The sequence below is a fragment of the Myxine glutinosa genome, chromosome 9 (assembly GCF_964187855.1).
Source record: "Myxine glutinosa chromosome 9, kmMyxGlut1.1, whole genome shotgun sequence".
Classification (NCBI taxonomy): domain Eukaryota; kingdom Metazoa; phylum Chordata; class Myxini; order Myxiniformes; family Myxinidae; genus Myxine; species Myxine glutinosa.
The window spans coordinates 76,525,905-76,544,351 of NC_136269.1; the positions used below are offsets into that span (position 1 = coordinate 76,525,905).

At 38.9% G+C, this 18,447-nt stretch overlaps 1 non-coding gene across 1 annotated transcript; it reads left to right on the plus strand.

The window, feature by feature from the left end:
- Positions 1-18,107: 18,107 nt before the first annotated feature.
- Positions 18,108-18,180, plus strand: TRNAH-AUG (transfer RNA histidin (anticodon AUG)). Its single transcript has one exon. It is a non-coding gene; the product is annotated as a tRNA-His (tRNA).
- The last annotated feature ends 267 nt before the right edge of the window (positions 18,181-18,447 follow it).

Genomic DNA, 18,447 nt, shown 5'->3' on the forward strand with positions numbered 1-18,447 from the left:
CCTCTTTAAAATACAGTCGCGACCCTCACGTCAAGGATTTGGCAACAGATTACGTCATCTTCCCGTTCCAAACCTGCTTTTTTCGTTCTACTTCCTTGAGGAACAGAGAAACCCAAGGTATCACCGCCATCGGAACGAGGGTCAAGCTGGGCTCAAGTCTTTCACGAACCTGCTGGCCAGGCCCAACGTTCAAATATGGTTGGAGGAGGAATTTGTCATTTGTTCCGGCTGCCTGCGAAAGCTCGCCCATGCTTCCTGAAGTACACTGGGATCTGCAACGTCGACCAACGAAGACTGTCAGACCGTCAGTGAAAAGGCACGGTCATGTGAAGTCCAGCAGGGTTCAGAAAGATGTCGTAGGAGGTCAAGCAGGGTTCAGAAAGAGGTCAGAGGAGGTCCAGCAGGGTACAGAAAGAGGTCGCAGTAGGTCCAGCAGGGTTCAGAAAGAGGTCATGTGAAGTCCAGCAGGGTTCAGATAGAGGTCATGTGAAGTCCAGCAGGGTTCAGATAGAGGTCATGTGAAGTCCAGCAGGGTTCAGAAAGATGTCGTAGGAGGTCAATCAGGGTTCAGAAAGAGGTCAGAGGAGGTTCAGCAGGGTTCAGAAAGAGGTCATAGGAGGTCCAGCAGGGTACAGAAAGAGGTCGCAGTAGGTCCAGCAGGGTTCAGAAAGAGGTCATGTGAAGTCCAGCAGGGTTCAGATAGAGGTCATGTGAAGTCCAGCAGGGTTCAGATATATGTCATGTGAAGTCCAGCAGGGTTCAGAAAAGTTGGTGCATTCATTTGTGTTCAGCTGCAATTTCGAGTACTTGTCAGAGGCCTTTGTGCGCGTGGCTCAGGAACGTGCACGTCTGCGACAACCGGAGACCCCTTACGTTGATCACTCATTATTGCAGCACTAAAACATATCAGTAGGAGTGATAGCTAGTAGTCACATGGGCCAGTGGCGCAATGGATAACGCTTCTGACTACGAATCAGAAGATTGTAGGTTCGACTCCTACCTGGCTCAAAACTGATTTTGACTTCACTTTTAGCAATATTTAATGAAGTCGCGTGGTCGCTTTGCTTCTTCAACATATTTTCCTGAAGTCGAATTCATTGGAGTGGTAGTCCACCCCTTGGTGACGATTGAGTAACCTTGGTCACCTCTTTAAAATACAGTCGCGACCCTCGCATCAAGGATTTGGCAACAGATTACGTCATCTTCCCGTTCCAAACCTGCTTTTTTAGTTCTACTTCCTTGAGGAACAGAGAAACCCAAGGTATCACCGCCATCGGAACGAGGGTCAAGCTGGGCTCAAGTCTTTCACGAACCTGCTGGCCAGGCCCAACGTTCAAATATGGTTGGAGGAGGAATTTGTCATTTGTTCCGGCTGCCTGCGAAAGCTCGCCCATGCTTCCTGAAGTACACTGGGATCTGCAACGTCGACCAACGAAGACTGGCAGACCGTCAGTGAAAAGGCACGGTCATGTGAAGTCCAGCAGGGTTCAGAAAGATGTCGTAGGAGGTCAAGCAGGGTTCAGAAAGAGGTCAGAGGAGGTTCAGCAGGGTTCAGAAAGAGGTCATAGGAGGTCCAGCAGGGTACAGAAAGAGGTCATAGGAGGTCCAGCAGGGTTCAGAAAGAGGTCATGTGAAGTCCAGCAGGGTTCAGATAGAGGTCATGTGAAGTCCAGCAGGGTTCAGAAAGATGTCGTAGGAGGTCAATCAGGGTTCAGAAAGAGGTCAGAGGAGGTTCAGCAGGGTTCAGAAAGAGGTCATAGGAGGTCCAGCAGGGTACAGAAAGAGGTCATAGGAGGTCCAGCAGGGTACAGAAAGAGGTCGCAGTAGGTCCAGCAGGGTTCAGATATATATGTCATGTGAAGTCCAGCATGGTTCAGATAGAGGTCGTGTGAAGTCCAGCAGGGTTCAGATAGAGGTCATGTGAAGTTCAGCAGGGTTCAGAAAGAGGTCATGTGAAGTCCAGCAGGGTTCAGAAAAGTTGGTGCATTCATTTGTGTTCAGCTGCAATTCCGAGTACTTGTCAGAGGCCTTTGTGCGCGTGGCTCAGGAACGTGCACGTCTGCGACAACCGGAGACCCCTTACGTTGATCACTCATTATTGCAGCACTAAAACATATCAGTAGGAGTGATAGTTAGTAGTCACATGGGCCAGTGGTGCAATGGATAACGTGTCTGACTACGAATCAGAAGATTGTAGGTTCGACTCCTACCTGGCTCAAAACTGATTTCGACTTCACTTTTAGCAATATTTAAAGAAGTCGCGTGGTCGCTTTGCTTCTTCAACATATTTTCCTGAAGTCGAATTCATTGGAGTGGTAGTCCACCCCTTGGTGACGATTGAGTAACCTTGGTCACCTCTTTAAAATACAGTCGCGACCCTCGCGTCAAGGATTTGGCAACAGATTACGTCATCTTCCCGTTCCAAACCTGCTTTTTTAGTTCTACTTCCTTGAGGAACAGAGAAACCCAAGGTATCACCGCCGTCGGAACGAGGGTCAAGCTGGGCTCAAGTCTTTCACGAACCTGCTGGCCAGGCCCAACGTTCAAATATGGTTGGAGGAGGAATTTGTCATTTGTTCCGGCTGCCTGCGAAAGCTCGCCCATGCTTCCTGAAGTACACTGGGATCTGCAATGTCGACCAACGAAGACTGGCAGACCGTCAGTGAAAAGGCACGGTCATGTGAAGTCCAGCAGGGTTCAGAAAGATGTCGTAGGAGGTGTGGAAGTGTAACTCAGTGTAACGTATTGATTGGCCCTGGTAACTCATTGATTAAATCTGGTAACGAAGCAGAATGTGCATGAACATGATAATCTCTTGAAACACCTGGTCAAGGCCCCAGGCTAGAGCACCCTCCTACTGTGTAAATGGAAATCACAGCAGGAGGGGAGCGAGTTGATGCCAGGACTTGGTGCAATACATGACCTCGGGGCATCAGCGGAAGAAGGATTAACGTTTCAGCGGACAGAGGATTAAGTCCAGTTTGTGGATATAAACTAGAGCAAACGTGGAGTCGACAGGACTTGCTACGTGAAGCGCTGACCGAACGGGAGTGTCGGATGAACGAGAAGGACCAGCGAAAAGAGTTAACCTGATCCATTATATTATGCGGTATCATTTTGGTAATTGGAAATGAAATAAATACAGTTAATAAACCAGACATTTTGTAAACCTGTGTGCGGTCATTGGAGTCCTGTGAGTCATACACAAAATTCTTCCACAATCTGGAGGCACCGCTGGGATCAATTGTACAAGCAAGTAAAAGGTGAGTGTGTCTTGTTTTGTCCAATATGATTTACGAACTTGGAAGTTATGTGTACATACATGGGGGAGCAGGTGGTCTGGGGCTTCTTTGCGCACCGATGCCGCGATATAGGTGGCGTGAGCCATCACGAATGGGATTTCGATAAACAACACGATGATAATTCGTTTTTTTTCTAAATGATTTCTGTAAATACGTATTTTTGCGCTGGTCACTAAGGGTCTTACTGTGACCTGGAAGCAAACGGAGCAAGTGTGCACCTTGCGACCGTTTGCGTCCAGGACGTGTAAGGCCGGTACACTCGTTTACACACCCGTACACGTATAAAGTACTTCTTTTTTTTGCACTTGTTCAAAGCACTCGGCGAGCGACAGGGAACCGGGAAAGGGAATTATATTTATATATATATATTTTACCTCATTCCAATTAATGGTATTGCGACAAAAAGGCTTATATCTTTGGAAACGACTGGTCGGATTTAGACAAATTAAACCTCGTTCGATCAACAAATAAATTCATGACAGACAACCCCCCCTCATGCCGGTCCAGAATTATGATGAAAGATGGCGATGGAAAAAAAAAAAAAATTGCATAAAATTTTGTCCAGGTCCATCACTACACGACGAAATGATTGGATTTTGGGTCAGGTCCGAATCCAGATCCGGCCTATCAGTGGGATACAAAACATAAACTGGTCACCAAGGCGGAGATATAATAATAATAATAATTCTGTATTATTTAGTTAACCAGTTTGTGTGAAACCTCAACCTAAATATAAAAATTGATCTGCTTGAAGGGCTGTTCCAAATTTATCCTGATTATGAGAGAAAACAGCAGAGTGGGAATCGGCAGACAATGGAACAGCTAGCGACGAGTGTTTTGTGAGTAGCAACCACTCTCTGGTCGAGGCTCATAAAAAAAAAAAAAAAAAAATTTGATACTTATTGATTTGGCACGCTTACAATAGATATTAATGGCGAGGGTTCTGTGGTCGTTCGTTTTGGCTTTGCGAATGGACCAAACCATTCCATGTAAATAGGAGGGGGGTTCTGTGGTCGTTCGTTTTGGCTTTGCGAATGGACCAAACCATTCCATGTAAATAGGAGGGGGGTTCTGTGGTCGTTCGTTTTGGCTTTGCGAATGGACCAAACCATTCCATGTAAATAGGAGGGGGGTTCTGTGGTCGTTCGTTTTGGCTTTGCGAATGGACCAAACCATTCCATGTAAATAGGAGGGGGGTTCTGTGGTCGTTCGTTTTGGCTTTGCGAATGGACCAAACCATTCCATGTAAATAGGAGGGGGGTTCTGTGGTCGTTCGTTTTGGCTTTGCGAATGGACCAAACCATTGCATGTAAATAGGAGGGGGGTTCTGTGGTCGTAACTGCCACGTGGTTTCAAAGTTTTTGTTGTTGCTTGCACGTGTGTTTTTTTGCAAGCACGTACGGGCAAGCACGTACGTGCGGGCATGCCCTAGTATATATAAATAGAGGTAATATTGAGTTACGGAATTAATTACTTTCAAGAATACACAAGGACAACAAAGAAGTTGAATGATATGATTGGATATTCTTCACACTTATGAAAGAAGTTGAATGATATGATTGGATATTCTTCACACTCAGGAAGAAGTTGAATGATATGATTGGATATTCTTCACACTCAGGAAGAAGTTGAATGATATGATTGGACATTCTTCACACTCAGGAAGAGGTTGAATGATATGATTGGATATTCTTCACACTCAGGAAGAAGTTGAATGATATGATTGGATATTCTTCACACTCAGGAAGAAGTTGAATGATATGATTGGATATTCTTCACACTCAGGAAGAAGTTGAATGATATGATTGGATATTCTTCACACTTATGAAAGAAGTTGAATGATATGATTGGATATTCTTCACACTCAGGAAGAAGTTGAATGATATGATTGGATATTCTTCACACTTATGGAAGAAGTTGAATGATATGATTGGATATTCTTCACACTTATGAAAGAAGTTGAATGATATGATTGGATATTCTTCACACTCAGGAAGAAGTTGAATGATATGATTGGATATTCTTCACACTCAGGAAGAAGTTGAATGATATGATTGGATATTCTTCACACTTATGGAAGAAGTTGAATGATATGATTGGATATTCTTCACACTCAGGAAGAAGTTGAATGATATGATTGGATATTCTTCACACTCAGGAAGAGGTTGAATGATATGATTGGATATTCTTCACACTCAGGAAGAAGTTGAATGATATGATTGGATATTCTTCACACTCAGGAAGAGGTTGAATGATATGATTGGATATTCTTCACACTCAGGAAGAAGTTGAATGATATGATTGGATATTCTTCACACTCAGGAAGAAGTTGAATGATATGATTGGATATTCTTCACACTCAGGAAGAAGTTGAATGATATGATTGGATATTCTTCACACTTATGAAAGAAGTTGAATGATATGATTGGATATTCTTCACACTCAGGAAGAAGTTGAATGATATGATTGGATATTCTTCACACTTATGGAAGAAGTTGAATGATATGATTGAATATTCTTCACACTCAGGAAGAAGTTGGATGATATGATTGAATATTCTTCACACTCAGGAAGAGGTTGAATGATATGATTGGATATTCTTCACACTCAGGAAGAAGTTGAATGATATGATTGGATATTCTTCACACTCAGGAAGAAGTTGAATGATATGATTGGATATTCTTCACACTCAGGAAGAGGTTGAATGATATGATTGGATATTCTTCACACTCAGGAAGAAGTTGAATGATATGATTGGATATTCTTCACACTTATGGAAGAAGTTGAATGATATGATTGGATATTCTTCACACTTATGGAAGAAGTTGAATGATATGATTGGATATTCTTCACACTTATGAAAGAAGTTGAATGATATGATTGGATATTCTTCACACTCAGGAAGAAGTTGAATGATATGATTGGATATTCTTCACACTCAGGAAGAAGTTGAATGATATGATTGGATATTCTTCACACTTATGAAAGAAGTTGAATGATATGATTGGATATTCTTCACACTCAGGAAGAAGTTGAATGATATGATTGGATATTCTTCACACTCAGGAAGAAGTTGAATGATATGATTGGATATTCTTCACACTCAGGAAGAGGTTGAATGATATGATTGGATATTCTTCACACTCAGGAAGAAGTTGAATGATATGATTGGATATTCTTCACACTCAGGAAGAAGTTGAATGATATGATTGGATATTCTTCACACTCAGGAAGAAGTTGAATGATATGATTGGATATTGTTCACACTCAGGAAGAAGTTGAATGATATGATTGGATATTCTTCACACTCAGGAAGAGGTTGAATGATATGATTGGATATTCTTCACACTCAGGAAGAAGTTGAATGATATGATTGGATATTCTTCACACTCAGGAAGAAGTTGAATGATATGATTGGATATTCTTCACACTCAGGAAGAAGTTGAATGATATGATTGGATATTCTTCACACTTATGAAAGAAGTTGAATGATATGATTGGATATTCTTCACACTCAGGAAGAAGTTGAATGATATGATTGGATATTCTTAACACTCAGGAAGAAGTTGAATGATATGATTGGACATTCTTCACACTCAGGAAGAGGTTGAATGATATGATTGGATATTCTTCACACTTAGGAAGAAGTTGAATGATATGATTGGATATTCTTCACACTCAGGAAGAAGTTGAATGATATGATTGGATATTCTTCACACTCAGGAAGAAGTTGAATGATATGATTGGATATTCTTCACACTTATGAAAGAAGTTGAATGATATGATTGGATATTCTTCACACTCAGGAAGAAGTTGAATGATATGATTGGATATTCTTCACACTTATGGAAGAAGTTGAATGATATGATTGGATATTCTTCACACTTATGAAAGAAGTTGAATGATATGATTGGATATTCTTCACACTCAGGAAGAAGTTGAATGATATGATTGGATATTCTTCACACTCAGGAAGAAGTTGAATGATATGATTGGATATTCTTCACACTTATGGAAGAAGTTGAATGATATGATTGGATATTCTTCACACTCAGGAAGAAGTTGAATGATATGATTGGATATTCTTCACACTCAGGAAGAGGTTGAATGATATGATTGGATATTCTTCACACTCAGGAAGAAGTTGAATGATATGATTGGATATTCTTCACACTCAGGAAGAGGTTGAATGATATGATTGGATATTCTTCACACTCAGGAAGAAGTTGAATGATATGATTGGATATTCTTCACACTCAGGAAGAAGTTGAATGATATGATTGGATATTCTTCACACTCAGGAAGAAGTTGAATGATATGATTGGATATTCTTCACACTTATGAAAGAAGTTGAATGATATGATTGGATATTCTTCACACTCAGGAAGAAGTTGAATGATATGATTGGATATTCTTCACACTTATGGAAGAAGTTGAATGATATGATTGGATATTCTTCACACTTATGAAAGAAGTTGAATGATATGATTGGATATTCTTCACACTCAGGAAGAAGTTGAATGATATGATTGGATATTCTTCACACTCAGGAAGAAGTTGAATGATATGATTGGATATTCTTCACACTCAGGAAGAAGTTGAATGATATGATTGGATATTCTTCACACTCAGGAAGAAGTTGAATGATATGATTGGATATTCTTCACACTTATGGAAGAAGTTGAATGATATGATTGGATATTCTTCACACTTATGAAAGAAGTTGAATGATATGATTGGATATTCTTCACACTCAGGAAGAAGTTGAATGATATGATTGGATATTCTTCACACTCAGGAAGAGGTTGAATGATATGATTGGATATTCTTCACACTCAGGAAGAAGTTGAATGATATGATTGGATATTCTTCACACTCAGGAAGAAGTTGAATGATATGATTGGATATTCTTCACACTTATGAAAGAAGTTGAATGATATGATTGGATATTCTTCACACTCAGGAAGAAGTTGAATGATATGATTGGATATTCTTCACACTCAGGAAGAAGTTGAATGATATGATTGGATATTCTTCACACTCAGGAAGAGGTTGAATGATATGATTGGATATTCTTCACACTCAGGAAGAAGTTGAATGATATGATTGGATATTCTTCACACTCAGGAAGAAGTTGAATGATATGATTGGATATTCTTCACACTCAGGAAGAAGTTGAATGATATGATTGGATATTCTTCACACTTATGAAAGAAGTTGAATGATATGATTGGATATTCTTCACACTCAGGAAGAAGTTGAATGATATGATTGGATATTCTTCACACTTATGGAAGAAGTTGAATGATATGATTGGATATTCTTCACACTTATGAAAGAAGTTGAATGATATGATTGGATATTCTTCACACTCAGGAAGAAGTTGAATGATATGATTGGATATTCTTCACACTCAGGAAGAAGTTGAATGATATGATTGGATATTCTTCACACTTATGGAAGAAGTTGAATGATATGATTGGATATTCTTCACACTCAGGAAGAAGTTGAATGATATGATTGGATATTCTTCACACTCAGGAAGAGGTTGAATGATATGATTGGATATTCTTCACACTCAGGAAGAAGTTGAATGATATGATTGGATATTCTTCACACTCAGGAAGAGGTTGAATGATATGATTGGATATTCTTCACACTCAGGAAGAAGTTGAATGATATGATTGGATATTCTTCACACTCAGGAAGAAGTTGAATTATATGATTGGATATTCTTCACACTCAGGAAGAAGTTGAATGATATGATTGGATATTCTTCACACTTATGAAAGAAGTTGAATGATATGATTGGATATTCTTCACACTCAGGAAGAAGTTGAATGATATGATTGGATATTCTTCACACTTATGGAAGAAGTTGAATGATATGATTGGATATTCTTCACACTTATGAAAGAAGTTGAATGATATGATTGGATATTCTTCACACTCAGGAAGAAGTTGAATGATATGATTGGATATTCTTCACACTCAGGAAGAAGTTGAATGATATGATTGGATATTCTTCACACTCAGGAAGAAGTTGAATGATATGATTGGATATTCTTCACACTTATGGAAGAAGTTGAATGATATGATTGAATATTCTTCACACTCAGGAAGAAGTTGAATGATATGATTGGATATTCTTCACACTCAGGAAGAGGTTGAATGATATGATTGAATATTCTTCACACTCAGGAAGAAGTTGAATGATATGATTGGATATTCTTCACACTCAGGAAGAGGTTGAATGATATGATTGGATATTCTTCACACTCAGGAAGAAGTTGAATGATATGATTGGATATTCTTCACACTCAGGAAGAAGTTGAATGATATGATTGGATATTCTTCACACTCAGGAAGAAGTTGAATGATATGATTGGATATTCTTCACACTTATGGAAGAAGTTGAATGATATGATTGGATATTCTTCACACTTATGAAAGAAGTTGAATGATATGATTGGATATTCTTCACACTCAGGAAGAAGTTGAATGATATGATTGGATATTCTTCACACTCAGGAAGACGTTGAATGATATGATTGGATATTCTTCACACTCAGGAAGAAGTTGAATGATATGATTGGATATTCTTCACACTTATGAAAGAAGTTGAATGATATGATTGGATATTCTTCACACTCAGGAAGAAGTTGAATGATATGATTGGATATTCTTCACACTCAGGAAGAAGTTGAATGATATGATTGGTTATGCTATGAGCCAATTGATTAAGGAAAATATTTTGTGATGGCCATATTCGTGGCAACTCAGTTAGTGCCACTGCACCTTTAAAATGCATCCCTGCGTTCATTTTTCGATCGATTGAGTTGAAATTTTGAACAATCGGATCTGGACTGTCGTTGTTAACGACTCTAGCATGCACTCGTCCAATCAGGATGGAGCGGTATGGTCCCCGGATCATCACTGCCCACAGTTTTAATTAATTTTACTTTTTCTCTTGGTCATATAATTTTGAAGACATGCGTGTCATGATAGAGGAAATGTTTGTTCTGTTGAACGGAATAAATGTTGTTTATTTGTGTGGGAGTGTATTTTTGTGTATTTTTGTGTATTTTGGATATATTTTTCACGACTAATTCCAGTTAACATCCTGCACAATTTGCTCGTTTTCTGGCCGAGTCGAAATTGCGTTGAGTTTCTATGGCATGCGCCATTAAAAGCGCTGTGTAATGGTTGAGCTCCCTTTATTTCGTTTTGGTCATGCGGATGAGCAAACAAAGTGACAAATGCTGCGACTGGAGCAGTAAAAGCGATGTTTTTTAAATGGAAACGATTTAATGAGGAATTAAAAGTGGGAGGGGGCAACACCACGCATACCTCTTTTAAGGCGTGTATAAACCCTGGAATAAACGTGGGAGGGGGCAACACCACGCATACCTCTTTTAAGGTGTGTATAAACCCTGGAATATTTCAGCAATCAATACAATGCTGAAACTATGTAAGTAATTTAATGAGTAATTTAATGAGTAATTTAATAAGTAATTTAATGAGTAATTTAATGAGTAATTTAATGAGTAATTTAATGAGTAATTTAATGAGTAATTTAATAAGTAATTTAATGAGTAATTTAATGAGTAATTTAATGAGTAATTTAATGAGTAATTTAATGAGTAATTTAATAAGTAATTTAATGAGTAATTTAATGAGTAATTTAATGAGTAATTTAATGAGTAATTTAATGAGTAATTTAATAAGTAATTTAATGAGGAATTTAATGAGGAATTAAAAGTGGGAGGGGGCAACACCACGCATACCTCTTTTAAGGTGTGTATAAACCCTGGAATAAACGTGGGAGGGGGCAACACCACGCATACCTCTTTTGAGGTGTGTATAAACCCTGGAATATTTCAGCAATCAATACGATGCTGAAATTATGTAATTTATTGTGTAATATGGTCGACCTTGGGTTTGTTTGGGTTTGTTGTTTATTTTTGTGGGTGTCTATTTTTGAGTATTTTGGATATATTTTCACGACTAATTCCAGTTAACATCCTGCAAAATTTGCTCGTTTTCTGGCCGAGTCGAAATTGCGTTGAGTTTCTATGGCATGCGCCATTAAAAGCGCTGTGTAATGGTTGAGCTCCCTTTATTTCGTTTTGGTCATGCGGACGAGCAGACAAAATGACGAATGCTGCGGCTGGAGCAGTGGAAGCGATTTTTGAATTGTTCAATGATTATTCGATATTGTTATGACTTATTGTCAATAGGTATACTAAGTGGCCATGAGGTAGCCTGTTGCTATGTACAGTTTTATTCTATTGTTGATTATACCACATAGCTGTGGTGATAAAGGAAATGTTCGTTTTAAATAGATGATTATGATAGGACCATGACTATAAAATCATGATGATTATTATGAATGATATCATAGGGTTCAAATGCAGAATGCTGCATGAACTTGGGAAAGAACTTTCAAGCCCTATGGGATAAATTGGGTATTACAAGCGATGGAGTTTCAAAATTTAGCATGATTGAAGAAATTTTACACTCTTATTTCAGGAGTTTTACGAAATTTATATTGCCAAGAGATTTTGGATACTATTTGTATTAAAAGAAAAATGATGAGATATTTTTCCCAATGAACTTTAATATCTGCCATCCATTTTGGCTGTCTCACGAATGAAGGATGAGTTGCCTTTAGTGGTTGCAAAGAAAATTTGTGGAGACCAGGCAAAATGGGGAAATATGTCAGATATGACCCTAGGACAGGACGGTGATTCATCAATTAACATGAGGTACGAACCAGAGGTGACGGTCAATGGATGGACCTGTCCTGACATCATTGGGGAAAGGGCTTATGCAAGGAGTCATCCAGAATGATTAATTTAATTTATTGATGAATATTGATGAATTAATTGAGATTGAATCTAATTGATTGAATTTAATAGAATAAATTTAACTGAATAAATTGAATTGAATATATTGATTGTTTGATTGATGAAAATGCGGTCTCAAGAAAGAAGCTTTGATATCTTTGCGTGATATTAACAATGTGGAGACAACCTGGGAATATTGAGCAAGGTGGTGAGTTTATATACAGATATATATGTGCGGTTACCATTGTGTGATTTCCCCGTCAACAGAGCGGACACCTGAGGATTCACCCATTTCATACTGACCCTCCGGCTCATCTGCAAATACTGATCTGTGAGATTGGATTGTGCAAAAGCCACGGCTGAGGGAGATTCTCTGGAAATCACCGTGCGAACAGGTGGAGAGACCCTTCCTGGAGGTACGAGTGAAGCTTTAGAGGAACAAACTACAACACATCCAACGCTACTTTGATAAAAGGCAGAATGGGAAATGGAGCCTGCAAGAATACACAAGGACAACCAGAGATTCCACAAAAAGGTACTTGTACACATCATATGTACGACCGTTATGGTGCAGAAGCTATAAGGCAGGTCGAGAATTGGTATTTGTGGACAAAGGGACATGATGAGGAGTTTCCAAGAGATGGTACATTTGAGCGAAGTCGATTGGAAAGATTGGAACAAAGATTGAAAGCCAGGAAGAGACAGAATCTAACGGTAGACTGGCTTGCATTCCATCTTTGGGATGGTGAATCCAGACAACGGGAACAGCAAGAACGGATAACGGAACTAGAACTTAAAATAAAAAGGATACAGGATACAGTGGAGGAGACAAATGCACAACTGCCCTCGAAATTAGGAATGAAAGTCACAGTTGTCCCATCTGATTTCCAGTTGTCTCCCCAAAAAGGACGGTACAGAGAATTTTTTCGTGTTTCAGGAGACAACGAGAGATTGCAGTGGCAACTCAGGGATGTAGAGATGCAGCCCAGCAATACAAATGCACAGGTGCACAGATCAGACAACGACAGAAACCGGTGTTTCAAGTGTGGACGGATGGGACATTGGAAAAGAGGATGTCCGTATACCAAAAGGAAGACAAGTTAATAGGGTAAACCAAGATCAAGGGTACCAGTGCTGACCGATACCTCAGACAATGATTAGGCCTTCATTGCTGCAAATCCCAAATGATGATTGGCCTCAACAGATTCGATTACTGGACAAACATGAATAACTGTCGATGATTCTTGGGTCTGAAAAGTTTTCGGAGCAAGAATTATTCATTCTTTCTTTTGCTTATAAACAAATTAGTAATAATTGACCAAATGCCGAAATTGGATCTTTTATGTTGGGCACACAATTTTAAATTTACAAAGTTGGAACAATTGCTTTGCAAATTTTTGAAACTAAGTGACAAGAGTCACATGATGATCAGGTGGGAATTTCGGACTAGTGTTCCGCATGATTGATAGGTCAGTGGTCGACTGACATGCAAATGGATGTGTAGTCAAATTAGGATAAATTATGGTGGGAACTGAAAGGGTAATTTCAATGTGACATTATAGGGGTTTTTCTAAGAATAAACTTTTTGGTCTATTTGTGTATTAGCATTTATAAAATTGAAGGACAAATTTTATGAAATTAAAATAAAATTGACACCCATCTTGATCTGTAAATAATGGTTCCAACGCAAACAAATATGCATAATGCATGTGTGTGTGTGTTTTTGTGTATCAATCTTACAAGATTGTTGACACCGACAGTGTGCCTGTCTGGAAATGGATAGTTATATGTGGATGGGATTGGGATATGTGGATGGGATTGAATATCCAGAGAATCCGTAAAATAAAATAGAAATATAATTTGATTATGAACATTATCTCCTTTGTCAAGGGAAATGGAATATAAAAATTTGATGTGCTGGGTTATGAGCAGCCATTAATTAATAGTAAAATTGTGAGTAATTTTGGGATTCCATTTTTTGATAGAATGTATATGAGAATAACATCTATTTATGGATATGAGCTTCATAAAAGGAAATGAGGAAGTACAAAATCATCCAAATTTGGGAGAGGTCTTACACTGACTTCCCAGAATACTCTGCTCATGGATTTTATATATATAAACTTGAATTTTATCAGCATATAAATTGTGCTGTATGTATGGATGTGTTTTAGGCATAGATGATATGGGAAAATAGTAAAGAAAATTTTGCTGGTTTGAACTATTGTGGGTTTTCAGTTCTGGAGTTTAAACAAAGTCACTGGTTAACAGATGAGAAAGGATAGTAAATAAATTATTCTCTGCTGGGCAAATTAAGTACGATATTACTAAGACTTATGAGAGCTATTGTTCCGCCTTACAGCAGTGGAAAATTATTGGAAAAAATTAGATCCAACATAATGAATCTATAAAAGAATGTGATAGGGATAATATCCTCAATTTGTACTAATTATTTGATTGTGGGTAAAGGAATTAAGTCATCGTAGTGGATTGTTAACAGCAGCCTGAAAATGTCCTGAGAGTGTGCATCCATGTAATCAGAAATCCCAGATGTGTTTTTTACAAACAACATTTTGGTAGAGGTCTTGTGTGGAACACTTCCTTGGTAGATAAAAAACGGTACTGCATGCTGGCAGCCACTTTTGCGGCCAGTTAGGCCAAACAAATTGAGAGGAAATTGTAGTTAAATACGTAAGTTACACATGGCTATTTGTAAAAAAGGAAATTTGTTGAGATGGGAAACATTTTTTCGAAGGTTTATTAAGGTGTTATAATATGACATGTGGCAAGGCAAACTATTGGATGGGAAAATTAGATCTGGCTATAGAATAAATTTATTGACCCCTTGAAGTTAATTCTTCGAATCATTGTTTCACTGGCATTTTTTGTTCAAATTGGAAATAGTTTGGTAGAGCTTTGGTTAAAACCTTTGGTTGCGGTATCTTGGAACGAAATGATAAACCATAGGAGATTGATAAGAATAGAAAAAAAGATGGACCCAACATAGAAAGTTGGATTCATGCCCCTCATTGCAAACAAGCACATGGGGCTAAGGTGGACGATCCCACAGAAAATGAGGCTGCACCTAGCAGCCCAGCAGAACATTCAGTGGTAGATAAATGATAGTCGTGATTTACAGTCATTTGAATTACATTTTAACACCCCTTGCATTGATAAACATTACATTTTCAACATGTGATATTCCTACTTGGAATAGTGACATTTATTTGCCTACATGACATACAATTACTGCTGATATTAATACAGCATGAGTGAAAAAAAAAAAAAATGTATCACAACTACACTCATGATCAGGGGATTGAGTTCAACCCCGGGAGATAGGGGGATCAGGGTAAGACAAATAATCTGATTATGTTACATATTAAGGGATTTTCTTTATTTACCTTTTAGGAAGCTTGTTAGTTTGGTATATAATGTTAAATGTCATCGACATATAACTATGTCATAGATATGAATATATACAAGGAGTAGCAGACTTGTTTGTTGGTTTAGTAGTTATATTGGCAATTGTTTTAGTGGTGGCTTGCTTGAAAGCCTTAGTGACGGTGTGTTTGAATAAGGTAACCAACAACACGATGATAACGCATGAAGTGACAAATGAGGAAAGAAATGTGGAACCAGAAAAGGAAGACTTTTATGGCGACATAAATACTGAGATTAAAAGATTAAATCAAGTGATGTTGCAAATGAATACAGTAGAATTAAGATAATGGCATAACGACAATGTTATGAGTTGTGTCAATTACAATATCAATGAACTCATATCACCACGAGTGACACACTGTTAGGAAAAAAGAGGGAAAAGAAAAAGTGGAGAGGAATTATGGTAATAATACATTATGCTTAATTTGTTGGTTTGGGAAAATTGTTGTTGGGAATTAGGTATTCCCGTTTGTGATTGTAATCATATACAATGCTATTCTTAGTTTAGTAATAAAATACATACCTGATTGAATATTATTTGTGTGACGCATATAAATGAATATAACTTTTTGTGTTAAGGAAAAACAACAAATTGTTGAATGTGAAACTGTCGGAAGATATACATGATTATGCTGATTTCATGGTAAGATGTACCCTATCTGATTCAGTGTGTGCGGAAAGCAGATTCAGATATGACTGAGCATAAGGATAAGACGAGATCACATTTTGGAGGGATTGCTAACGGAATTGGGAAGAAGTTCGAGAAAGAAAATTTGTGGCTAAAAAAAATGAAGTTAATCGTGGCATACACCCTCTTTCTCAAAGAATGATGAAGACATTCTCCCGTGTAACTTGGAGATGAATGCTCACCTTCACCAAGGAAATTTATGTGACCATTTGCCTGGATCACACTGCAACATATGAAAGAAAGGCGATCACTTACTCTTGTTCGAAGACTTCGAACATTCACCACATCAGAAGTTGCAGAACAACGTTACCTGCAACCTCTGTGCTTGGTGATGGTGAAGTGTTGTTTTGAAAATATATTTGTGATGCAAATGCAATAGATTGAACAATATGGAAGGAGTCAATGACCAACGAAATGTTTTGTGATTCTTGCAGGATGACGGTGTATGCCTAAGGGAATTTGATTACCAAAGTGATTGATTATTTACTTATACTTGTAATGATGTTTACTAGTAGTGATTGATTGTTTACTTATATTGATGTTTAGATTAATGGTTAATATAAACAAAAACAAAAAGATGAGGGAATTGTGGAAGTGTAACTCAGTGTAACGTATTGATTGGCCCTGGTAACTCATTGATTAAATCTGGTAACGAAGCAGAATGTGCATGAACATGATAATCTCTTGAAACACCTGGTCAAGGCCCCAGGCTAGAGCACCCTCCTACTGTGTAAATGGAAATCACAGCAGGAGGGGAGCGAGTTGATGCCAGGACTTGGTGCAATACATGACCTCGGGGCATCAGCGGAAGAAGGATTAACGTTTCAGCGGACAGAGGATTAAGTCCAGTTTGTGGATATAAACTAGAGCAAACGTGGAGTCGACAGGACTTGCTACGTGAAGCGCTGACCGAACGGGAGTGTCGGATGAACGAGAAGGACCAGCGAAAAGAGTTAACCTGATCCATTATATTATGCGGTATCATTTTGGTAATTGGAAATGAAATAAATACAGTTAATAAACCAGACATTTTGTAAACCTGTGTGCGGTCATTGGAGTCCTGTGAGTCATACACAAAATTCTTCCACAGAGGTCAAGCAGGGTTCAGAAAGAGGTCAGAGGAGGTTCAGCAGGGTTCAGAAAGAGGTCATAGGAGGTCCAGCAGGGTACAGAAAGAGGTCTCAGTAGGTCCAGCAGGGTTCAGAAAGAGGTCATGTGAAGTCCAGCAGGGTTCAGATAGAGGTCATGTGAAGTCCAGCAGGGTTCAGATAGAGGTCATGTGAAGTCCAGCAGGGTTCAGAAAGATGTCGTAGGAGGTCAATCAGGGTTCAGAAAGAGGTCAGAGGAGGTTCAGCAGGGTTCAGAAAGAGGTCATAGGAGGTCCAGCAGGGTACAGAAAGAGGTCGCAGTAGGTCCAGCAGGGTTCAGAAAGAGGTCATGTGAAGTCCAGCAGGGTTCAGATAGGGGTCATGTGAAGTCCAGCAGGGTTCAGAAAGGAGCCATGTGAAGTCCAGCAGGGTTCAGATATATGTCATGTGAAGTCCAGCATGGTTCAGATAGAGGTCGTGTGAAGTCCAGCAGGGTTCAGATAGAGGTCATGTGAAGTTCAGCAGGGTTCAGAAAGAGGTCATGTGAAGTCCAGCAGGGTTCAGAAAAGTTGGTGCATTCATTTGTGTTCAGCTGCAATTCCGAGTACTTGTCAGAGGCCTTTGTGCGCGTGGCTCAGGAACGTGCACGTCTGCGACAACCGGAGACCCCTTACGTTGATCACTCATTATTGCAGCACTAAAACATATCAGTAGGAGTGATAGCTAGTAATCACATGGGCCAGTGGCGCAATGGATAACGTGTCTGACTATGAATCAGAAGATTGTAGGTTCGACTCCTACCTGGCTCAAAACTGATTTTGACTTCACTTTTAGCAATATTTAATGAAGTCGCGTGGTCGCTTTGCTTCTTCAACATATTTTCCTGAAGTCGAATTCATTGGAGTGGTAGTCCACCCCTTGGTGACGATTGAGTAACCTTGGTCACCTCTTTAAAATACAGTCGCGACCCTCGCATCAAGGATTTGGCAACAGATTACGTCATCTTCCCGTTCCAAACCTGCTTTTTTAGTTCTACTTCCTTGAGGAACAGAGAAACCCAAGGTATCACCGCCATC